Below are 26955 nucleotides of genomic sequence, written 5' to 3'. Positions count from 1 at the left end.
GGCCTGGAGACTGAGATCAAGTATATTGAAACTGTTGTGCAATAAGTGAACCAACTAGAAGCTTCACATGTGTTCTCTTTCTATCTTGAACCATCGCTCGGTATAATAGTATTAACTTATTTGTTCAGGGATTTTTATGAGATTTTACAAATTTTTAGCACTAAATTAGTTTTTATAGTGTAAATTCTGTATGTAGTAATTGATGGAATGAATAATGCATAGATCACTCTGTGAGTTTTCTAGTGATTTGTGTACATGTGAAATCAGAACGAACACAGCCCGCCATGAGCAATGTTGTTGATGACAGATGTGGTCTTTACACCCCTCAAATTATCACAAGTTGGACACTGGGTCTAACCTTTTTATTAACATTCTTCGCTTCATCCGGTCTCCAATGAGTTTGTACTTATCTATATAATGTAATCCTCATGTAGAAACCCAAACAAAAGATTTCTGCACTTAGCACTTTACCTATTGTTATAGCATTTAGTAGATATTTTTACGATAATACAACTGAAGGAAGTGGCCCATTTAGGGTCACTCGGGTCACTCGCAACCACCTGTCAGCATTCCATATGAATTAAGAATCGGTCAGACAGTACAGAATACAAACCAAAGGTAGTAATTAAAGGTACACTCAAATGGAGTCCGGTCTGACCAGCCTCCTTAGATTGCTGCAGAGGGACTGACTTCTGCCAACCTGGTAACACATAATGTACACCTTCAGAATCATGAAAGGCACACCCGCTTGGAAATTTCCAGTGGGTAGTTGGTGAACAAAAGAGATACAGAAGGATGAGTTGCAATCCTGGGACCAGGTACATGCTATCTCAGCATCAAGGTTACTCTGCCTGCACCCACTCCCCTAAGGGTGGGAGCAGGCCTATATCAAGGATAAGTATGCACTAGCAAAGACAGTGTATTCATTAGCACAGCGAAACTCAGCTTTGAAGAAACAAAACAAACCATTGCAGTTGCTTTCAGCTGAAATAGAGAGAAAGTGGGACAGAAGTTAGTTTCGATCATAGCTCAAAATGGCGGCTCAACTTAAAATGGTGCAGTGAATGTTAACTTTACATAGAGCAATATACAAGCAGTACAAATGTGTACAATTCAACAGACCCTCCTTTTAGCAGAAGCTAACCATTTAAAGTTGCGAAAATAGAGAGTGTAGCATAGCATGTATACAACAAATAGTCTTCAGAATTCAGAGCAATCCATGTATTCAGCATTAAGGGAAGAGGAGTCCTAAAATATAACCTTGTCTATTTGCATAAATCTATCTATTTCCTTCTGAGTCATAATCACAGCATTAGTATCATGGATGAGCTTCCTCTGCTTTGGGGTGAGGGGTGTGACACAATAAGAGCAACAGGCCTGAAGATATTGTATACAGAGGTAACATGTGAGGAAAATACCAGCGACTACAGCTAAGAAAGCAAGGATCTTCCAACCCCAGGACGTAAACAGATCCCAAAACCACCCAGATAGGGTCCGAGTACCATTTTCTTGGTGTATGTCAGATGAAAGCCTGTGCAACTTCTGTATAGCAGCATATTCATTGGGGGCCTGGTCTGGGATGTACACGCAGCAGCCGCTGCCAATAATGGAACAATCCCCACCCCGATCAGCAAGGATGACGTCTAACACCATCTGGCTTTGCAAGGTAACGAGCCTCATTGTCTGGAGCTCAGCAGTGATGTTTGTCTGTATACCAGCTGTCGTGCTAATAACACCTTCAAAAACCCTTTTTAACAGGCGAATGTTAAGGCAATTAGACATGGAGCCCCAAAAGGGTACAATACCCTTCATGGCATCTTCAAACTGTTGCAAAGTGGCATCTGTCTGATCTATATCTTCTGTGTTAATAACCCTTCTAACTCGGGGCAAGTGTGCACTCCAAAGCTGCAATTGGTGATCTTTATGGTAACTGGGCGGGGCAAAATACAGCGGGGGAAGAAGAAAAGAGAGGGTACATCTGCCAGACCATCCCCTAGGGAGCCAGACATATGCCTGGGAACCACAGACAAAATATATGTTTGGTGGTAAGATCAGAAGGGGACTATTGATTGTGGTGAGTGGGTAAGTAAAATTGCATCTGCTTTACCCCACCTCTATCTCCCCCTTCCGTTGGACACAAAAGGCAGCTGTAGAGCTGACCACAGATACCGGTATTGGTTTGTCCTTAGTGACATTATGGCCTTGAAATGATTGGAAGTACTCAGAGGTATTAAACTTCTCGAAATCAGCCATTTCCATTTGAAGCCATGTATTATTCTTCACCTTATCATATTTGCTCATACAGGAGTCTGGGGACAAAGTACCAGAGATATTTTGCAAAACAACAGTTGATGGACAGAATGCAGAATAATGTCATACATTCACCCCAGTACAGAGATCTGGGCCTAAATCCATCGTTTTTTTGCACTCCACACCACCCCAGTTCAGACATGGCCATATGCAAATCAGCCATGACCCTGTGCCTCATGGGAACAGTCCAGCCCGAACTGACAAGCCATGTCTTTCCTGGACCGGAATCAAGCATCCTAGGACTGGTTTCTGGCGATCAGCCGTCTTCAGCCAGGATAGCTTGACTCCAGTGGTGTGGAGAGCATGGGACTCACGTCTGAGCATACCCATCCCACTCGGGTGACAAAATGCAAAACAACACTTGATGGACAGAATGCAGAGCAATGTCATACATTCACTCCAGTACAGAGATCAGGGCCTAAATCCATAGTTTTTTTGCACTCCACACCACCCCAGTTCAGACATGGCCATATGCAAATCAGCCTTGACCCTGTGCCTCATGGGAACAGTCCAGCCCGAACTGCCAAGCCATGTCTTTCCTGGACCGGAATCAAGCATCCTAGGACCGGTTTCTGGATATCAGCCGTCTTCAGCCAGGATAGCTTGACTCCAGTGGTGTGGAGAGCATGGGACTCACGTCTGAGCATACCCAGCCCACTCGGGTGACAAAATGCAAAACAACAGTTGATGGACAGAATGCAGAACAATGTCATACATTCACCCCAGTACAGAGATCTGGGCCTAAATCCATCGTTTTTTTGCACTCCACACCACCACAGTTCTGACAACAGGGAGGGGTGCACCTTTGAACAGACACTGCTTAGTGCTGACCTCATTCTGGCCCATTGTTATGTAAACACTTTCCGGTGTAACAATAAATATTAGCATGCAACTTCTTTATTAAATCTAAGCCTATCAGATTTTTGCCGCAATTAGATGTCAACAAAAATGGCGAATCCACAGTAAAAGAACTTATAGTCAGTGTAAGAGGTTTGGAAATGGGGCTCACAACCGGTACACTGGAAAATACTACTGAAACATTATTGTGGCCCACAGAGCTGCCACGGGGACCAGTAAACAGAAAATAGAGCCATTCATTGCACCTGTATTCACCAAAAATTCCTTAGCTGAGCCATGGAAATCTGCAGTAACGTCAGAATCGCGCTGATCTACTGGTATCTGAGCTGGTCCCTCACCCTATCCCTGGCTGTCCAATCTGTGAGACATCCCTGTCACCTCATCCATGTCATAGTCATTGTAATAATACTGTCCACCCTATTGTCATCGAAGTAGTTACTATCCAAGTGATCCTGTGAGGCTGCGCCTGCTGAGCTCTGTCCTGTCCACTAGCTCCACTACCCCATCCACGAAAACCTCGTCCTCTAGGGCCCGCGACTTTCTGCAACACCACCGGACACTGACTACGCCAATGTCCCTCCTCTTTACAATACGCACACTGATTCGGCCCTACAGGCGTAGTATTCTGGCTAGTACACAGAAGCTGCTGGTCCGAACCACCGCATCCTCTACCATTCCCCCTAGAAGCCTGCTGCAACAACACCTTCATCTTCAAGTCCTTATGCTTTTCTCTGTCTTCTCCATGTCCTCATTTTCCCTATGCTCATAATACTGTGCCATGTTCAAAATAACAGAGGGGGAAGACTTGGACCAAGTACTTTCAGAAGCCTGCAACCGAGTTGTGATCTCCGGAAGTAAATTTGACACAAACCTATTAACAAACAGACACCTCAATCAACAGACAAATCCTGCCCACTATAATCCAAAAATACACCTTCAAACCAAGTGAAAAATATCTGACACACTCTTGTCTTTCTTCTGACGACAAGCTGAGAGCTTGTCCCAATCTACCTTTCTTGGCAGGATGAGAGAATGCATATAAGTAATAATATGGACTGGCAAGGCATGTGTTTCCGCTCTAGGCTTCTCACCAGGCTTCCACTCCTGATCCCATGCCTTTATTTGATCCCAGGTTCCTCCCAATTCTGCAACATGATCTTGCGTGTGCACTTCTCTCCAAATATCAACCAGACCCAACAATCCAAAGAACATTTCAATATCCACAAGAGTCATGACAGTGGAGGATGCAGCCTCGATCAATTCTTTATAATATGCTGTAGAGTTTTTCCTGGGATCAGGCAATTGAGTCTTGAGGGATAAAACGTCACTCCTTTTCCATGGAATGTAAACCTACTGTTCTTGGAACCGGGCCTCTACTCGTGGTCTAGTAACAAAATTATGCTGATCCCGTAGCTCTGGTATTTCATGTGCTACAGCGTTCTTAGTCAATGTCTGCATTCTCCCCTTCCGGGCCTCGTTCTCTGCTTTCATTCGTCTCTGCTTAGCCTCCTTTTGTCATGTTCTGAGGGAATTAAACATTAACTGTCTACTCCTTTCGCAAACAATTCTCCTGTAGAAAATTAATTTTCTGTTCATCAAAAGTGCCCGTCAACGACCCTGTCAACTCGGCATTGTCCCTTGTATATTTGTGCCATAACGTACTAAACATAATAGGGCCAAGGCCATGTTTTACGTACATATCAAAATTTGATATGTATGCCTTCTGGAGGCGCTGGCTTACTTTCTTCCAATCGAGCATCAGCATAACAACAGCAACAGCCCAAACAAAACACTTTACTAAGACACTTTGGGGCATATTATCAAGGCAGGCGATAAAATGATCGCAGTTTTAGCGGCAGAAAACTGCCGCTAAAACGGCGATAATCGGCTTGATAATATGCTCAATGGAATTCCAATTGAAGCCCATGTTAAATGTGAAGGACATCTAACATGGGCTTCAATTGGAATTCCATAGAGCATATTATCAAGCCCATTATCGTCGTTTTAGCAGCAGTTTTCTGCCGCTAAAACAGCAATAATTTTATCGCCTGTCTTGATAATATGCCCCTGCATTTTTTTGTAAAGAAAACAAGTTCACTATTTATGTTTAGCAGATATTTGCAAATACCCTTACCAATGTCTGTTCTCAAATCTCATCAAATACAAATCAAAAATGGTACAATGTTCATAAAGAATTCGAACAAATTCAAGAGCTTGTCCAAAGGCGGTCCTCAGACCGTGTCAAATCCAAATCAAAATGGCCCCATCCACAAAGAACCAAAGCAAACTCACCTGGTGCGCACAGGTCAAATGAATTTATTCTCCACTGCCGACTCTTCGGACAAAACGATCAGATCCAAGGGTTTTGCCATTCAGAACCCTGTCAGACAGACAGGCAGGTGCGAGTAACAGACTCTCTTGTGCAGGGATCCCCAGTCTGATCCGACGTGGCCCGGACCTCCTCACTCATCAGCGGGCAAGGATGGGTCACCCAATTGAGTAAAAAAATGTTTAAGGGAAGGGCACTCCTTAGTTACTTCACTTTTTACAGTCTGTATGAAGAAAGTACTCAATGCGTGCTACTGAGGTTTGCGCAATGTCTCAATTGCGCCTAAAACATGAATAACAACCAAGCGCAACCGCTTGCCCTCCGTGCACTGTTGCTGGTCCCTGTTGGGAATTAGTAAACAAAGCTAATCAAAAATACTGCAAAACATTCCACAAAATGTTCAATTGTGGTTTTGATCAATGTTTTTTACTGAAAGTTGATAATCCATCCGAACATTATTATAATTCATAATATAGAACGGCATATCATGCTGTTCTATCTGAAAACAACAAAAATGAGGGTTCAGCGTTCGTAGGTACCTCAATGTGTTTGAGGCGAACCCTCCCGCCCAAAGGAAGTGGCCCGCCGTACCTTGCCAGAAGTCAAAAGAATTGCCGTTACTCGCGGACGGAGCCGCTCGAACACATTGAGGTACCTACAAACACTGAACCCTCATTTTTGTTGTTTTCAGATAGAACAGCATGATACGCCGCGTTTTGTGTAACACGGACGTTACTTTATTTTAAAGGGTGAAACCGACTTCATTGGACAGCCCGTTGAAATACAGGTTTGTGATGTGTTTTTTTACGTTTTTTTAGTTATTCACTAGGCACTATTCCGTTTACACAGAAGGTAGTGACTTTAATTATGCACTTTACAGGCACCCAGTATATTGGATACCGAAGTATACATATGTATGAATACAGAGCGCCGCTCCGTTTAAGGTCAGTTTCGTGCCACCTAGGCTCGCGCTAATTTTTTGTTCTATTGCTATCACAGGGGAGTCAGACCAGTCCCGTTTATTTACAACCAGGGGGCCAGTCCAACAAGAGACATCTTGGCATAACTCAGACGTTTTTTTTCATTTGTTGAACACTATGGGTTTTCACGCATAAGCGAGTGTTGCTTTAAGTGTATCCAGTCCACGAGTACAATTTTGTTACTATTTCGTTTTCCCTTCTGTTCACCATACACATAAACCAGGTGGTCAAGATTTTTTGTTCACATATAACCAATGTATGAGATCAAATTGTATATGTTATGAGGATGCTATAGACTGTAACCCATGTCATTGAAGATCTGATTAGTGTAGTGAATGTATTATTTAATGTTTTTCAGATACAACCCCTGACGAAGGGCAGTGGGGCCCGGAATGCATTGGGCATCTGAGCATTTATTGAAAAAAATATTGGATTTCTAAAGGAATGTAACGTACATGTACACTGGATATTATGAATTATAATAATGTTCGGATGGATTATCAACTTTCAGTAAAAAACATTGATCAAAACCAAAATTGAACATTTTGTGGAATGCTTTGAAGTATTTTTGATTAGCTTTGGTTACTAATTCCCAACAGGGACCAGCAACAGTGCACGGAGGGCAAGCGGTTGCGCTTGGTTGTTATTCATGTTTTAGGCGCAATTGGGACATTGCGCGAACCTCAGTAGCACGCATTGAGTACTTTCTTCATACAGACTGTAAAAAGTGAAGTAACTAAGGAGTGCCCTTCCCTTAAACATTTTTGTTCGTACCTTGTCCACAAGGAGGGAGCACCCAACTGGTAAACATGTCCTTCGACGCCATCACAGGTCTAACAGACAACAGGGCCAGCACCTTGGCCTACACGAATGAACAAGCTACGGAAATATATTCTCTCATACATGACATCAGATCATTCAACGTACAGGGAAACAGCCTACCACAGCAATTAAAACAATTAGAGTTTCTAACAAAAAGACAACTGAACCAGCGTCTGCACGCATCCACTCTGGTACAGTATCATCGGGCAAAAAGTATCCCCAGAGGTTTAAGAATGCCAATCAAACCAATGTTATTTAGGTTCCACGTGAAAAAGGACTTTATGGATCGCTGGTATGCAGTGTTGAATAAATGCTCATTGGATTTAATACTTCTACTGGTAGAGAAATTGGCTGTAGTTATCAAAGAAATCACAGATGAAATATCTCTAATTGAAACGGATTTACAGAGCAGAATGGATTCAGAAGACTGGTCAAAATTTCTTGAAGACATGAACAGCAGAATGGATAAATACACAAAAGACATACAGGAAGGTAAACTCAGGAAATATAAAAGAGAGACGTTGGACTACAAACTGAACGAAGTGTATACGTGGGCAGACGTCTACGCACAGAGGAGAACCTTCACTAAAAGAACCCCAAACACATCATCACAGGAAAGTGTGGCTTCAGAGGGAGATACCAACATCAATAGAGCACCCCCAAGAGTCGAGGAAACTTCTGGAGTAACAACGGCAAGTGCATCCACCAGCAAAACGTATTTTTCCGCCCAGGACGCGGACACAACTCAACCGCCAGGGAAACCAAAAGGAAAACAAGGCAAAGCCAAAGAAATAATAAAACCAAACTTAAGGAGCACGAAACAAACATAGTAGTCAATATTTCATCACAAGTGATAACCACGCAACAGATCAAAGTGCTCAATAAAGGCTTGAATTTCGTACCTACATATCACAACAACTTATTGGAAACAGAAATCGATTTCTTTAAATTCATGAGAATACTACGATTAAAATACTTTTTCTCTAATCTTTCTGATCAGAGCATCACTGAAATTCAAACAGAGTACCAGGAGTTTAAACCGAAATCAATGTTTCAAGCACCTACATCGCACAAAATATTGGATGCATTTGAAAATTTAGTACTCAACGACATCAAGAAAATCAAAACATGGAAGAAGCGGAACATTAATTTTTCAAAACAAGAGAGATCAGTTCTGAAGGATCTAGCCAATGATCCTAAAATACACATTCAACAAGCTGACAAAGGGGGAGCAATTGTTATAATGGACCAGCAATTCTATGAATCAAATGTCAGAGAACACATATCAGACATAGACACCTACCTCAAATTGGACAACGATCCCATTAAAGAATTGACCAGTACCCTGGAATCTATCTTAGATCAAGCTGAAAACATGAAATGGATTACCAAAAAGACCAGACAATTTTTGACAGTTTTGTGTCCCAAACAACCAAGTATATATATGCTGCCAAAAATCCATAAAGACCAAACCAAGCCTCCTTTTCGACCCATAGTCAGCGGGTGCGGCACCATCTTCGAGCCCTTGGGCCAGTTCATAGACCATTTTCTCCAACCTTTTGTTCAATCTTGGTACTCTTATACCAAAGACACCACACACTTTCTGCAGAAGTTGGCGAACATTCAATTTGAACCAGGAATGATAATGTGCACCTTAGATGTCGAGGCCTTGTACACCTCTATCCCCCATGTAGCAAGGTTAGAGGCAGTAGAGTGGGCACTTCTTAAACAAGAGGAACTACAAACAAACAAAGTTTTCCTGTTAGAGCTTCTCCATTTTTGCCTCCATCACAGTTATTTCAAACAAATTTTATTTACAGAATAAAGGCACATCCATGGGTTTTTTCGGGGCACCGGCATATGCGAATACGTATTTGGCTAAATACGAAGAATATTTTTTACTTAACGATAAGAACTGGACCGAAAATATTACCTTATATTGTCGTTATATTGATGACATTTTTTTGATTTGGCACAACTCCAAGGAATTGTTGGAAAAGAATATACTTCAGTTGAATACATATGATGACAATATTGACTTCACCAAAAATATAGAGACAAGCACCATCCCATTTTTAGACGTTCTGGTGAAAATTGAGAACAATGCTTTTCAAACTGAAGTGTACCACAAGGTCACAGACAAAAACACGGCATTGATGTTCGACAGCTTTCACTCCAGGAACCTTGTTAACAATCTACCATACTCCCAAATGCTGCGAGTAAAGAGGATTTGTTCAGATAATGACTCATTAGAATCAAACTTGATCACCACAAAATACATAGCAAAGAAATATCCCAAAACACTATTGGAAAGGACAAGAGACAAAGTGCAAGAACAAGAGAGAGAATCCCTGTTAAAGACTAAAGTTAAACCCGCAGAAACGCGGCAAGTGTTTGTTTCTAAATATTCCACCAGCACCAATGAAATCAAAAAAAGTATCAATCGTCATTGGGAACTTTTGAGCAATTAGTCTGATTTCAAAGACATGTTTACAAAAAAGCCTATTTTTGCCTACAAAAGATCTCAGAACATAAAGGAATTATTGAAACATAAACCGCGTGAAATTCAAACAACATACAGAGGAACCAGGAAATGCCAAAACTGTGTTCAATGCAATAACGTCATGATGACCAACATTGTCAAACATCCTTACACAGGAGAAACCATCATTACCAAACACAATGCAGACTGTAATACCATGAACGTAATTTACGCAATAAAATGCCCATGTGGTCTCTTGTACATTGGGAAAACGGAACGTAAAGTAAAAACGCGTATTTCTGAACATAAAAGTACAATCCGAAACAAGAATTCAAATAGCAGTTTGGCAGTACATTGGGAGTCAAACAGACATTCTATTGCACAAGTAAAGTTCCAGGTTCTTGAAGTGGTGGTCCCCACTCCCGGGAAAAACATCACCAAATGTTTACTCCAGAGGGAAGTTTTTGGGATAAAACGTTTAGATACTCAGGATCCCAAGGGGATCAATGACAGAGTGGATCTAGGATGTTATCTGTAATTGCTGTACCATTGTTGAGAGCATGCAAACCTGAGTTCGGTTATATGTTTCCAATTTATTGATGTAACCATGTTTATTTTTGATGGGGATTGTTCATTTAATTTATCATGTAAGCAACATTAGGTTCATTTTCTTCAACACCCCTCTATTTTTCACATTCCCTTTTTGTTCTATTTGATCGTGAGCACCTTTGTTTATCCGTGACACGCTACAATATGGCGTGCCGTATCAGTTAGCATAGAGTCCTTCGCAACCGAGTAAGTCCTCTTTCTACATCTATCTATCTCTCTTTAACACGCTAGCGTGAGAGAGTGTTGTTTACACCGGGCGTCTTCCATCACCTCGAGCGGCTCCGTCCGCAAGTAACGGCAATTCTTCTGACTTCTGGCAAGGTAGGGCGGGCCACTTCCTTTGGGCGGGAGGGTTCGCCTCAAACACATTGAGGTACCTACGAACGCTGAACCCTCATTTTTGTTGTTTTCAGATAGAACAGCATGATACGCCGCGTTTTGTGTAACACGGACGTTACTTTATTTTAAAGGGTGAAACCGACTTCATTGGACAGCCCGTTGAAATACAGGTTTGTGATGTGTTTTTTTACGTTTTTTTAGTCATTCACTAGGCACTATTCCGTTTACACAGAAGGTAGTGACTTTAATTATGCACTTTACAGGCACCCAGTATATTGGATACCGAAGTATACATATGTATGAATACAGAGCGACGCTCCGTTTAAGGTCAGTTTCGTGCCACCTAGGCTCGCGCTCATTTTTTATTCTATTGCTATCACAGGGAAGTCAGACCAGTCCCGTTTATTTACAACCAGGGGGCCAGTCCAACAAGAGACATTTTGGCATAACTCGGACGTTTTTTTTCATTTGTTGAACACTATGGGTTTTCACGCATAAGCGAGTGTTGCTTTAAGTGTATCCAGTCCACGAGTACAATTTTGTTACTATTTCGTTTTCCCTTCTGTTCACCATACACATAAACCAGGTGGTCAAGATTTTTTGTTCACATATAACCAATTTATGAGATCAAATTGTATATGTTATGAGGATGCTATAGACTGTAACCCATGTCATTGAAGATCTGATTAGTGTAGTGAATGTATTATTTAATGTTTTTCAGATACAGCCCCTGACGAAGGGCCGTGGGGCCCGAAATGCATTGGGCATCTGAGCATTTATTGAAAAAAATATTGGATTTCTAAAGGAATGTAATGTACATGTACACTGGATATTATGAATTATAATAATGTTCGGATGGATTATCAACTTTCAGTAAAAAACATTGATCAAAACCAAAATTGAACATTTTGTGGAATGCTTTGAAGTATTTTTGATTAGCTTTGGTTACTAATTCCCAACAGGGACCAGCAACAGTGCACGGAGGGCAAGCGGTTGCGCTTGGTTGTTATTCACCCAATGGAGTACCTGTTCGGGTGCCAAATGAAGTAAGTGGCCCGTTTAGCATCACTCAGGTCACTCCCAACCACCTCTCAGCCTTCCATACAAATGAAGAGTCGGTCAGACAGTAGAGCATACAAACCAAAGGTATTTATTAAGGGACACTCAAGTGGAGTCCGGTCTGACCAGCCTCCTTAGATTGCTGCAGAGGGACTGACTTCTGCCAACCTGGTAACACATAGGGGTCGATTCTGATTCGGGAAAAACCGCTCCGAATAGCCGTTCGGAGCGTTTTTCCCGTACGAATTGTACCCTGCAACGTCCCCCGTACGTACGACGAAGTACGATTCGTACCAGGAGCTGGACTCCGTACGAATCGTACAGAGACCGTACGAATGAAATCCCCGTACTATTCTCCCTCGGAGCCTGCTGTACGCAACATCCATATGGTTCGTGGCTGGTTTTTCTGACTGTGCAAGTACGATTCCTGTCGGGTACGCACCGTACGACCCTTTTCCTACGAGAGCCAAAAACAGCCGTAAAAGCAGAGTTCGCCTCGAAACAGGTACGCATGATCACAGGGGTACGGTGCGTACCCCTGCGATCATGGGGTGTACGCACCGTACCCCACGATCATGGGTTGTACGGACCGTACCCCATGTTCGCAGGGTCTACGGTGCATACACCCTGTGATCGAAGGGGTACGATGCGTACACCGCATGATCCCAGGGGTATGCACCGTACCCCGCGATCATGGGGCGTACGGACCGTACGGTGTGTATGGGATTGTGTGCTTTTCCGTACGAATCGCCCTTACCTGACGTGGGCTGTACGAATCGCATCCTCATACCCCGTTCCGGATCGTACTCGTCGGGTCATATGGCATGTGCACAAGTCGTACGGTTCACGGTTTCAGCCTTGCAATATGTACTGATCGCGACGATTCGGACGGATTCACAAAATACGGATCGTACTACGCGACTCGGACGGACGGGTATGATTCGTACGGAGATGGCTCCGGATACGAATCGTACGGACGTTTTTCTACCAGGAACGGAATCGACCCCATAATGTACATCTTCAGAACCACTAAAGGCACGCCCAGACTGGAAATTTCCAGTTGGTAGCTGGTGAACAAAGGAGATACAGAAGGATGAGTTTCAACCTTGGGACCGGGTACATGCTATCTCAGCGTCAAGGTCACTCTGCCTGTGCCCGCCGCTCCAAGGGTGGGAGCAGGCCTATCTACAAGTAAAGGTATGCACTAACAAAGAAAGTGTATTCATTAGCACAGCGAAACTCAGCCTTGAAGAAACAAAAAAACTATTGCAGCTGCTTTCAGCTGAAGTAGACAGAGAGTGAGACAGAAGTTAGTTTCGATCATAGCTCAAAATGGCGGCTCAATTTAAAATGGTGCTGCAAATGCTAACTTTACATAGAGCAATATGCATGCAGGATGAATGCATAACATTTACATTTCAACACAGCCATGACGTGAACTATGGTTAACGCCAACACCTAATAAAATTCAAATAGACAATTATTTTTTGTAACTGAATTGTATATAGTGTACTTAAGAGCTGGGATTTTATCAGGTAGTTTCTTGAATGGCAATTGGACTTTTTTTTAGATTGTTTTTATGTTGACGTGCTTTTATAATTTTCATAAAATCGCATAAAGAGATTACTACTTTTATTAAAATATTGAACCTTTTATCCTTTAATCTCAATTTTTTGTGTTTAAATGTGTTTTATTGATTTTCTGAAAAAAAGGTTATAAGATTCCAACATAATACAGGTGTAACAATCACACAGTGTTTGCATTACAATACAGTAATGGCGCATGGACCAAGGTATCAATGTGGACATCTCTAAATTATGCATCTATGCTTTACTGTTCAAAAAAATGTTTTCAGTATATGGTCATGAACCTGATAAGTATAGGATTTGGCTTTTTGCAACACAACATTGATATGATAGGAAACACATCACATTGGCCCCTACATTTGGACTTATAGCATTAAATCATAGAAACACAATGCACTACAAATGTCTGTTAGCTGCAGAAGTTAGTTCACACATCCGCACTCAGCACCTGGATAGAGTCTAATCGCTCTGTTCCCCAGCACTCAAGGTATATGCCACACCATGTTAGTCTTGACGCCTACTGTCATAGCTGGCATAGTCAGTGGTCAGACGGTGACATACACCCGGCCCACTAAGCACGCTGTAGGGGCAGATGATGACACAGGTCCTAGGACCCATCAGTGTTCCCACAAAACTAGCTTGCATGTAGCGCAGGTGGGCCCCCAGTATGAGCCTGCAAGGTCGTGCGGAAATCTGACATAATTGCATCCCAGTTGCCCATGAGTGGTTGTTTACGAATACCCACCTCATCCTGCCGACACAGTGCCACACTCTCCCCCTACGCCTAGCAGAGGAGCGAGTTGCCAGGCACTCGCCATGGGGGAGTCAGGAGACTTCCAGCTCTGTGTAATGAGACGCTTGGCAACTATGAGTCCCAGGTCTATATATCGAGATGTCACTTTATCCTTCGGGGATATGCTAAATAGTCCCAATATGCAGACTTCCCAAGACCAATTCAGTACTCGGTCCGTTCACTGCGTCAGGGCCGTGGTGACGGCTCCCCTGTAGGATATTATAGCAGGACAGGACCAAAGCATATGGAGTAAATCAGCTCCCGACTCCCGACATCGCGGACAGTCAGCGTCAGTACGAATATAATACTTGTTTATTTTGGCTGGGGTTAGGTAGCCTCTATGCATTATGTTATATTGGATAAGACAGAATCTTGCACTGCGTGGGATTCGGGCAGGACCCACAAGTAAAGCCAACCATTCACGATCGGCTAATGGGTGTAGTAAATCATCTTCCCAATGTTCGTGCAGAGCGCTCAACTGTGGTGCTATGTGCGTTCTCAGCGTCCCAATGAGCCACTTAATGAGATTCCGGCCTGTACCCAGTTCATGCAAATATTGCACCACTAGGTGCACTGGCGGTTCCTGCTCTATGTTGCCCCACGTCATCCGCAGCGTGTCTATAATCGCTGAGTGCAGCAAAAATTGCCCCCGCTGCAGTTCTGAGTCGTCTGTCAACGTCCCGAAGGGCAACAGCTGTCCCTCGCTATACAAATCCCCGATCGTCGTAATGCCTGCTGCCTCCCACTGCACCAGCTCTTCTCCTGTTAAGCACGGTGTCTCCTAGGTGTACCCACCAAAGGTAATGACGGCACATACGGGATCACGTTGTGCGCGTCTTGCATGCTACTGCGGTAGCAGTAGTAGGCTACATCCAGCATCAGTTGAGCCGGTGGCCTGCCTTTCCTATTCGGGTGGAACAGCTCGATCATTTGCGAAGCAGGCGCTTGAGTCACCAGATCCACCAGATGCTGTGCGCTCAACCACTTTGCCACCCATTGGAGTTGAGCAGCAAGGTAGTACTGCTCCATATGCGGCAGTGCAAGACCTCGGTTAGCTGTTGAGAGATATATTTTGGATATGGCTACTCTGCTCCGCGATGTGCGCCAGACAAACCTTCTTATGTCTACTTCAAAGTTCTTAAACAATGTCGGCTTAAGGATGGACGGTAGATTTACAAAATAGTACAATAGGCGTGGGAGCACCACCATTTTGACTAGAGCAATTCGGCCCATGACAGTCAGCGGCAGTGTGTCCCAGAAAGACATCTGATCATGCACCGCAGTAATGGCACGCAACACATTGCTGTCCTGCAAATCTATCGGATAGCTGTATATGCGTATGCCTAGCTATCGAAATGGAGAAAGCTGCCAGTGCACCGGTCTATTGGCTATGATCAAGTGAGGGTTCAGGACAGTGTCAGCAAACGGATACAGGCACAACTTGTCCCAGTTCACATGCAGTCCTGAGACAGCTGCAAACTCCAATAGTGTGCGCGCTCCACATCTGCGCAAGGCAGTCTGACTTCCACGAGCTAAATCAACAAGTCGTCTACTTATAATGACACCGTGTTGACCGTCTCCTAGAGGGATTCCCCATTCTGCTTGTGACTCACCAGTAATGTAGCTAGGGGTTCGATTGCCAGCGCAAAGAGAAGTGGCAACAATGGACAGCCCTGCCAGATGCCGCGCTCAATAGGAATCTGTTCAGATAAGTATTGCCTGTTTTGACTCTGGCTACCAGTTGTGTATAAAGTGGTTGAACAAGGCTCAGGAAGTCATCACCTAGATCATTCTTGCGCAGCACGGCAAATGAATAGTCCCATTCTAGGGTATCAAACACCTTTTCTAGGTCTAACACCAGACACCCTGAATACTCCGAGGCAAATCTGGAATAATTTGCCACTCTAAAGAAACGTCTTGGATTCAGCGAGGTGCTTCAAGTGGGCACAAAACCATTTTGGTCTGGATGGACCAAAGACGGGACCAGTGGAGACAGCCTACTTGCCAACAATGTTGCCAATACTTTATAATTGGTTTCAAAAGTGCTAGTTGGCGATCAGAGCCAAGGAGCAACGCGTTTCGATTGGGTTTCAGCAGTGATATCAGGAGTGACTCCCGCAGCATGCCAGGCAGAATCCCAGTCTCCTGTGCCTCCTGAAACATATTAAGAAGCTGCGGTGCCATGTGTTGTTGGTAAGCTACATAGTATTCGGTCAGGAATCCGTCTAGACCCGGCGATTTGCCTGTGGCCAGGGAGCGTATTGCCCCATGGATCTACAGCAGGGCGAGCGGCTCATTCAATTCATCTCGTTGTTCCGATGTGATCTGCGGCATTGACAGTGGGGAAAGGAAGGAGTCCAGATCTGGGGGTGTGCTCCTTATGTACTGAACGTTATACCTTAGAGTAGTGCATTGCAAACTCTATGTGCATATCATATTGCTTAGTGAGAATGTGTCCACCTGCTGACTGTAAGTGTAGTCTTGGTGACGCCGCCTCCTCTTGTTTAATCATTCGCGCCAGCAATATACCCCCCCTGTTCGCTGATGCGTGCATGCGCTCTGAGTGCGATGCGTAATTCAAACAACGCAGCCTTTCCAAAACCTCTGCATGCTTCTGCTTCTGCTCCTCTATTGCACATTGTGTGTTTCTGCCTCATGCTGGGTCAGCCTCCAAGCCTGTCAGTGTTTTCCCAATATGTGTTATCTCACTATCCAGTTTGCGAACACACCAGTTCAAACCCATACAACAGCCCCGGATCGTCGCTTTGCCCGCATCTGACACTGAACCCATATTGTCCGTAAAGTATGTACTGATAGCTGTTCCAACCACCTCTCTAAATGGGGGATCTTCTAGTGCTAGAGGCTGCAGTCTCCATATGCGCATGGTGGGCCCTACCTCATCGCCACAACGCCGCCCTATAGGAGGGTTATGGTCCGATTGAACTTTGGCTTTGGATCAACACCAGCTTGCCTGCAATGAAGCGATCGATCCAGACATGTAGGCCTTGTGGATGGGAATAGTGAGAGTCTAAGCGTGTCAGTGGATTAAGAGATTGCCATACATCCAGCAAACCCCAGCGGAGCAACCAATCACCCAGGTCACACGCAGCAGATGTTGCTTCTCCAGTGGACAGGCCACGCCTCCTGCGACTGCCCCTACGAGCTCTTGGGTGAAATGGCACACCATTGCCTAGCTGGCTCGGGGACGTGTGATGCCCCAGAGATTTAAGCCAGTCCCAGACCTCAGTTTCAATAAAAAAGTGAGTAGTGCCGGCAGCCACCACCTTCTGGCAGCCACCACCCGCAAGCGAGCTGGGTAGATAAACAATCAATCAGTCATTTGTTAAGCACACTACATACCCGCGAGGGTCTCAAGGTGCTGGGGGTGGGGGGAGGTGGTGAAGTATTTGATGTTGAGACCCCGCATATGCCTCTTAACTGCGAGAAATGAGTAATCCGGAAAGAACAGGACTTGGGAGTTGTCCACTTTAATCCCCTCCATCTTTCTGGTTTCACAAAGGATTACGTCTTTTGTCTTTGTATTTAAGGAGTCTAAGAAGAAAAGGGAGGGGCAATCTTTGGGCGCCGCCCTACCCAATGGCACTCTATGTGCTTGCTACACTGTGAAATATGGGGAGAGGAAGTCTGCTGGCAAAAGGGACCTTAACCAAGTCTCTGTGTATGCAGTAGCATCTCGGCCCTCCATGCCCTCCGGCAGGCTTACCACTCTGATGTTATTCCTGTGGGAACGACCTTCGGCATCATCCGCTCTGCGTTCCAGGTGAGTGTAAACTCGCTTTAAGTTCCCTGACATCCATGGATAGCTCCTTGGCAATCGGAGCGACCGCTGCAGTCTCTGCCGCCAGCTCACCCACTTTCCCAGACAGTTTCATGTGATCTGCATGAAGTAGTGTAAAATCAGACGTGACCTTGTCGATGCAGCTCTCCAGTGTAGCTCTAGTCTGCACAAGCATTTCGCTTATGTTAGTCACCGCCTGAAGGACTGAGTCAGTTTTTGATTCCTGCGTTGAGGGCCCGGCCATCTCTTGATCCATGGGCAACTGGGTTGACTTTGCTGGATCTGGTGCCGGCTGCGTGCAGGTGACACTTTTTGGCTTGACTGTCGGATGAGATCTACAACCGAGCCCATGGATTAAGGAAGGGCCAAGTAAATCTGTTGCAACAAGGCATTCTGAGTTCTTTGTGTGTCACCACAGTCTGGCCCTGCTTAGCGTATCTGGTAAGGTGTGGGATACCTGTCCTCAGTGCTGTGAGACTCCGTACCGCTCACCTCTGCCCAATAGTTTATGCGTTGCTGATGATGGAGTCCCTACAAGTGCGCCACTAGTAGTACAATTCATGCCGCTATAACCAACCAGTGTCCGCTTCTGAGCAGCACAATGGGAACGGCAGGGGACACAGAAGCCGACTGCCCGCCTCAGGCATCACGCCAAGGCCACTATAAACAGCCTGTGACACTGTCCAGCATCCGTGTCTAGGCCAAATCGCCTATGTCGCAACTACACAGCCTGCTCCACAGTGTCCAGTGGTGTCTGGGGTGGAAGAGCTTCCGGGGGGCACAGACCGACCAGTACTCCCTGTGGCCCCGTAAGCTTAATACACAGTAGTGGGTAGATGCAACCTAGTTCCCTGCAACAAGAAGGCCCAGTCCGCGTGACAACAGTGGGCCGGATCACTGGAGACTGCCCGGGTGTGGAAGGAATCACAGGTAGCAGTCATCCCCGATCAGAAGTGACTCACAACGCATTTAATTTGTTTTATTTATTTCTTTCTTTACCTATCTCCGATCGCCCGTATGCCGGGCACTGACTTGGGGTGGGGGCGCCATGTTCATCCTTTTAAAAGCACCTGATGCCTGTACAATTTCCCAACAATTTTCAGGCATCAATAAAAATGACAACTCTGGTGATTTCTTCCTGGAGAGAGACCGGAATTTTGTCTAGTGAAAGTTTTGAATCATCATAGCGCAGAGTATTAATATGCCTGCTTCAAAGAAAGTGTCCCATTCACATCACAAAGTGCATAAAAAATAAATAAGTCAAAGGGTTACCACTTTTGTCAGAGATCGTTTTGTTACTTGCAATTTATAAGCTAAAATCCTAATATAGAGCGGTTAGCTATTAACTGCCATCAAAGAGCTGCAAGCAAACTGCAAGGAAAATATTACAGCTACATATGTTTTGCCCCGTTTTTAGTTGGGCTAATATTGCAAAAGGGGTCGATTCGGGTAGAAATCAATTGTTATTATTGAAGAAAACCCCTTACAATAGTGATACATTTTAAATTCTGAATTCGTGCTTTTCCAGTCCAAGGACTCTTAAAGTATACTTCCTACCAGTATGGATGAAATGTGACTCCTACCCCTTGTAGGCCTCTGTCTTATGTAACATTTCTTATGCACTGATTTACACACCGATGATTGATTGTCTCTATGCAATGCGTGTGTGATGTAAAGTGTTCTGATGTCTTAAACTGGTATGAGTGGTGCAGTAAAACTAAATGAATCTAGGAGACAGGGATTATGGAGACTTGAGGGGTACTGTCAAATGGTGGTAGTGAGGGAATCTGTAGGAGAGGTGGTCATTGGGGGGACGCCAACAAACATTATCGAGTAGGGCGCCAACAGTGCCCCGCAGCCCTCCCTCCAGGAGCCGCTACTGACAAAAATGAATGTGTCCTCATGTATTCCAACTGGTGCTCCTGTAAAGAGCTCTGATACCCGATAACTTAGGGTCAAGTTCGCGCTTTCTAATACTCCGAAAAAAACATGGCTTTCCTTCTAATCACCATCCAGGCCGACATATTTGTAGTTAATTATCTGTGGTTGTCTTGACGTGTCAGAAACCAGTCTAGCGTTACCTAATAATGCCTAGCACATTCGACCAGTCTGTGAGGCGCTGTAACGCCGGCTCGGAGTCCCCTCAGTGCTCTGCTGTTTAGAACAGTAATTGGTTGTCTGTCTGCGTTGATCTCTTCCAGCCCTCCGTTTCTTTGTGCGCCGGTTTTATGTTGCCGTTACAGTGCATTTCAACGTTTTTAATACGTCTTTATGTTCAGAGAGCCCTTTTGGGCCTACCTAACCGTTATTGCGTCTGGAGGGTGGGGGGGGCAGAGTAAACCAGACCCGCTCCGAGGGAGTTCACGGATTTTTAATGACAAAAAGCAAAGGCTCCCGGCAGAGCCGTTCCAGGAGTGACCGCGCTGACCACTCCAAGGAGGGTCCCAGGCTTCCCCCGCGAATCCTCTGGCATTCGAGAGTCTCGGTTTGACACTACACTCAACGAACATTTTAATTTCAAATGGTTTAAAATAAAATAGCTCCAAGTGGGCCAGTTGTGCTTGCTCTCTATCTCTTTCTTGTCTGGTCTGGTTCGTTGTGGCTGCTGCGTGTATCAAAGCGTATGTTGGTAATATGAGTTTTCTAAATTGCGTTATCTTGAGATTGAACGTTTAAATACCCACTTTTGTTTTTTACTGCACTAGCGCTATGTGGGGAGCTTTTTTATAAGGACAAAATACAGTGATTGGAAAGTGAGGAATGGCATACTGGTGAAAATCGGAAGTGCTTTACAAGTAGAAACGAATATAATCGAGCTACTAAGAATGACAGAGATGAAAGCGATTTGGCCAGTAACAGAAAAACTCCTCAAAAAAAACATATACACTGAGGACCGAAAGGAACTGTCAGTCCCATCTAGCCTCCCTAAACCCTGCCTAATGTTTGCAGCTGGTCTAGGGTGTTACAGACACTGTTAATTGTCCTGGACGTTTGTGTGATAGCCTTTTGTGTTCAACATATTGTAGTCTTGTTTTGCTTACATTGAAGTAATTTGACTAACAAACCTGAAATCAAAGATTTGTGAGTGAAATGTTCTTCAGTATTAAAGACACTGCTGATAATGCCCTGGAGGGGGTGATCACCCCAAGCAGACCCTACACGTTTTTTTTAGCTCTGCCCTTGCTCACTCGGCACTGTTTTTCACCTATGTCTGTCTCAGGTCCTTTAGAATTAATCTTTTTCTGTTTCCATCTCGTCTACTGGGAGACATTTAAATGCCTTTGTCAGCTTTTCAAGAAGTAGTTATCTTCTGATTACCTTCCAAGCATTAGGCGTTATGCATGAGATGTCTACAAATAGGGTTTCATATTTATTAAAGGAAAGCTTCAAAAGTGAGTCTCTCTGCATAATCTTCACCTGTCTTCCAGGCTACCAGACAGTGCAGCTTTCTGGTTTGCTAATGACATCTTGAGGACATTCGGAAAGCTTCCCTGGGAAGGCATATTGCCCATTGTTTATCATTGGCTTTGTGGTTTGTAATTCATATTTGTTTGCTTTCTATTTGCTAGCTCTATTTGCAGTAGCAGCTGCTACCTACCAGCGGTGGGGAGGTGGGTCACTGGGGGAGGGGATGAAAAGAAAAATCACTTACCGTGTGCACCGCCTCTAGGTCCTCTTCGCCAGCTTCCAGGGCTCCAGGGGTAAGAAAAAGGCACAGGAAACACCCAGGCTTCCAGACTCCCCTAGTCAATCACAACGCTGCTGATAGCAGAATTGTGATTGGTCTGAGCACCGAGAGAGACTGGGAGCCTGGGCATGTTCTTCACCCATGTTGTGCAGCACAGCCCGGTGGAGAACATGCCATGTGCGCATGACTGTTTGGCCGGCCCAAGTCGGCCGGGCAAACTGTCATGTCCACTTACAGAGTGCCACCCTCCTCCCCCTGCTCTTCTGACACAGCCCAGCCCAGCCCCACCCGCCCCTAACCTGCTGAGCAAGGACAGGAAAATAAAATGATACTAGCAATGCGTTATTATAATTTTATTTTTCCTTTTTCACCTGCTCACAGAGCAGTGGGGTAACGCTCCTCCGCCTTAATGGAGGAGCCACCCCTTTCTATTTGTTTTAGGCTGTCGAGCTTGAGTTCCTCTCTTCCGTTGCCCAAATCCTATTTACTGTTCTTCCACCAGTGCTCGACTTCTGTAACTAGGCCTTTAAATCTTGTTCTTATCTTGTCACATTTGCTGTGCATTCAAAAACAGAGGTCAAATGTCAGGCTCTGTCTTCAATGGAGCTTGGTGTTTACTTTCTTCCTCCACCCCACGTCACTCACACTCTGTCACAGCACTGTACTCTGCACCACTCCACTCTACACCGCTACACTCCATGCAGCAGCAGTGCGTTCATTGGGGCGTAGGGGCATAGCCCATCCAGCCACATGGACCCACCGTCGGCGTCATTGCATTGCGCCTTAAGCATTAATTTAGCAGCAATCCCCCCTAATAATTTAACCTGCAATCATCCGCCTGACCGCCGGGACACATCAGGCAGGGGGGTGGCCTCAGCCTGCTGCAGCTTGAGTGACAGTCACTCAGTCCATGACCACACCCTCAGGCTGCAGCAGACCAGTCCAGACCGTGGGGCGCAAGTGCAAGTTGGTGTAAAACTTGCCCGAGCATGCGCACAGTTGAACGCTCCCTTACACAGCGTGACCAGAGGGTGCTGGTTTACCCGGCCGCAGCCCCCGGGGTTTACAGAGGGCGACGGGGCGAGCAGCAAATATGCCCCCCTAGCCAATCCTGGTGCTGTATGCAGCGCCATGATTGGCTGGTCCACTGCGCAGCATCGATCATTGGATGCCGCGCGTGGGGGTGACACACACTGCCTCAGCCGCACTGTTATGGCCAATCACTGTGTGACTTCATGTGAAGCCATGCAGTGATTGGCCATTATCGCCGGGATGCGTGCGCTGGCTGCTGTGAGCAGAGACCGTGTCCCGTCGGTGTCACCGACCGTGACTGACTCCCCTGGCCCTGAGGCGCCTCACCGACTGAAGGTTTGTGATTGTGACTGTCTTGTGCTGTAAATTACTTGCTGGAAGATGGGAGGTGTGTGGGGCTGATTTTAAGAGACAATTGTAAAAAGAATGGGTATTTTTTCTTCGTCTCAGATGTATGGGTTGACTTCTTTAGGGGATATTATTGAGTGTCGGTTCCGGTTAGGAAGAGATGGGTGAAAAGAGGATGTGACAGGTACTATTTATTCTGTTTAGCACCCTGTGCACTTTATTTGCATATTTACAGTGAACGTGTGAACACCACATCGTTTGTTCAGTATTAGCACATGCAGGATGCAAGCCCCTTACGTAGATAGTCCGCTGCCAGGGAAATGCTGTTCCAAATTAATTTGAGATTGAAAATTGTGCGCATCATAAATGTTTTCGATTGCTAAACTGTATTATTGACCAGTTGTCACAATCTCCACTGTTGGTGTGCGAGGAAAAACATCAAGCACGCATGACCTGGGCTCAACACGAGTTTCACAAGTCAGTGCAAAAGTGAGACATGGTGTTAAAACAATGTACCATGTGGGCTTAAATATCGGACAGCCTTCTGCTGTTGTGGCTGAGGGCGCAGTACTGAAACACTACGCCATTCAAAGAGGGCCGCTGCAGGATTATAACGTGCGAGCAACGAGCTTAATGGGCCCTGAACAGTGACTGGAGAGCTGCAGTTCATTTTTTTTTAAAAAGAGCCGCATGTATGCACTTGTAAATAGCGATTTTCTGTTATCGTGTTCAGATCTCTGTGGGCTAGTTTTCCAGTTTAGTAGTTGATACCGAGTTCTACCGGTTGATCATGAATCACAATTCTTGTCTGTCTGTCATCCGTATTTCAATCCCCCACTCTCCAGACTGCCTCGTTTCATTAAACACCGTTGCTGATATACTGGCGCCATGCCATTCTGAAATGGTAGACTCATTCCCTGCACCTGAGGCCATTGCGTCAAACTGTAACCGGCCTATGGATGTTTTTGTTCGTAATGTGTGTATTTGTTCTATGTTCCTGGAGTCTAGTGAGAGCCAGTGTTTCTCTTCCTCTGCTGTGTCTTTGATGGCAGGGCTTCTTTGGTGTACTGGTTGTTGCCATCCTATAATGCTGATGTCAGGAGTTGCTTCGTGTTTTTGGAGCATCTCTGACTAATTGAAGGCTTGCATGTGCCTCCTGCAGTGCAACTTCTTTCATCGAGGGCCCAATATGGCCAGAAGGCAGAACTTGATCTAGAATAGACTGTAATGTACTAGGCTGCTGACTGTACATTGTTAACTTTGCGCCACGGTCTATGTTATGGGATGGGTTGCCTTGAAATGGGCATCCCTGTGTTATCTACTGTGGTTGATCTTTTTGACTATGGTGCTGACTATACTGCAATGTCTAAGATTAGGTAAAGGAAAATCCAGGAACAGAAGTGAAATATTAACATCTTTTGGTGACATTTGTAATATAGCTTGAAACATTGAGAGAACATATTTGAACCAGTTGTTGAATGGTTGCACAGATTGATGCTGTGGTGGCACTTGAGTCTTGGTTACCTGGTAGCGTCTTAGTTTGCAGCTCTGCAGCATTACCCAGGCCAGGAGTAAACGCCTCAGGACCCAGGCCAGGAGTAAACGCCCCAGCTCATCTGCTGCAGCTTTGGTATGAAATTTATATGTAAATAATTAAGGGAGAGGTGCTTTGGTGGAGCCCCTTCACTCGTTTTATGGTCCAGTCTACAATTACAATACATAAATACAGATTTTTAAGTATGCTTTCACCAAATTAGCTTGTTGTTTTCACAAGGTTTAAAACACCTGAGCCCTGTAAATGGTTTGAAATAAAGGAGATGAAAGAAGTTAATTTGTTCGTTGTGTTTTGCTCGGCCCATCACTAAATATGTTTTCCATGCGCTCTGCTGCCTTAATTATCACACTGAATGAGTTGCTATTTTCATCATGTGGCTGAACCTGTAATCTGTGTGTAGCAAAGGTGTGGGTGCTATGCTGTTGGAAACCTTGCTGAAGCTGATAAGCTGGAGAGTACTTTTAATGCCAATTACGGAGTCTGTAATAGGACGGAATGTATGAAGCTCTGTGGTTATACTGAATAAGCAGCTACCTATGTTATGCCATCTATTACTGTAATAACTGCACTTTCACAATTGCTTTATTAACCTTCCTGCTTTCTCAAATTTGCTTGAAAATGCACTTTTTTCTTCTTTTTTTCCAAAATTTTCTTGGGGGGGTAACCCCCCAAACCCCTCTTTTGGGGTTTGGGCGCGCTCGCTGAGCGCGCCCGCTACGGTGCTGTATGCAAATCACTTTGCGCCCCACCACTTTCAAATGTCACCCACCGCCCCTGACTCTATGCCTCTCTACTCTACACCACTCTACTCAATGCCAATGCACTCTACTCCACACTATTCTACTATGTACCACTGCACTCTTCGTCACTGCACTCTACACCACTCCCCTCTGCACCACTCCACTCTGCCCCACTGCTCTCTATGACACTGCACTATATGCCAATGCACTCTACTCTGTACCACACCACTCTACACCAGCGCATCCTATGCAAATCCACTCTACGACACTCTTAATCTACTGTGCATCACTCTATGCTATGCTGTACCATACTCCATGACACTGCTCTCTACACAACTCTACTCTGCACCATTCTGTTCCAATGCACTCTGCACCACTCTACTATACACCACTGCAATTTACAACAGTCTACTCAGCAACACTGCACTCTGCCACTGAACCCTCTGTCCCGCTACTCTACACCACTGCACTCTACACCACTGAACTCTACACCACTGCACTCTACATCACTGCACTCTTCTCTGCACCACTCCACTCTACGCCACTTTACTCTACGTCACTCACCACTGCAACACTGCCCTCTCTGCCACTGCACTCTCCGACGCTCTTCTCTGCACCACTACATTCTATGTCACTGTAATCTACTTTAAGCCACTCTACAGTACGCCACTCTACTGCACTCTATATGACTCTACTCTCCATCGCTCCACTCTTCTGCACGGCATTCTATGCCTATCCACTCTAAGCCACTTTAATCTACTCTGCACAACTGCACTCTATGACAACACACTCGACAACACTGCACTGTATTTCACTGCCCTCTACTTTGAAACAATCTACTTTATGCCGCTGCACTTGATGTCACTCTATTCCACTGTGCTCCACTCCACTCCACATCACTGCAATCTAAACTGCACCACACCACTGTATTATACACCACTGCACTCTACGCCACTGCACTCAATGTCAATGCACTCTGCACCACTTTACTCAAAAACCAATACGTTCTGTGCCACTCCACTCTACATAAATCTACTCTGCACTGTATGCAACTATACTCTACTCAACTCTACTTTATGTCACTGAACTCTATGCCACTCTACTCTACACCACTGCACTCTACAACACTCTACTCTTCAACACTGCACTCTCTGCCACTCTACTCTGCACCACGCAACTCAGTTCCACTGCACTCTACTCTGCACCATGCTATGCCACTCTACTGCACTCTATGCCAATTCTATCTACACCACTACACTCTATTCCGCTCTAATCTACTGTGCACCACAGCACTCTATGACACCTCACTCTATGCCACTTCACTCTACAGCTCACTACTCTATATAACTCTATGCCAGTGCACTCTAACCCACTCTACTATGCACCACTGCACTCTTTGCCACTGCACTCTACACCACTCCAGTCTAAACCACTCCTCTCTACTCTGCACCACTCTACTTTACACCACCCCATTATATACCACTCTACTCTGTAACACTGCACTTTCTGCCACTGCACTCCATGCCAATGGGATCTACGCCACTACCCTATGCTATTGCACTCCACACTGCGCCACTCCACTCTACCTTGTACCACTGCTCTGTACTCCAATTCCCTGTACTCTGA

This window comes from Lissotriton vulgaris, chromosome 3_1 (genome assembly GCF_964263255.1).
Source record: "Lissotriton vulgaris chromosome 3_1, aLisVul1.2, whole genome shotgun sequence".
Classification (NCBI taxonomy): Eukaryota; Metazoa; Chordata; class Amphibia; order Caudata; family Salamandridae; genus Lissotriton; species Lissotriton vulgaris.
Note: the sequence above shows the minus strand (reverse complement) of the source record.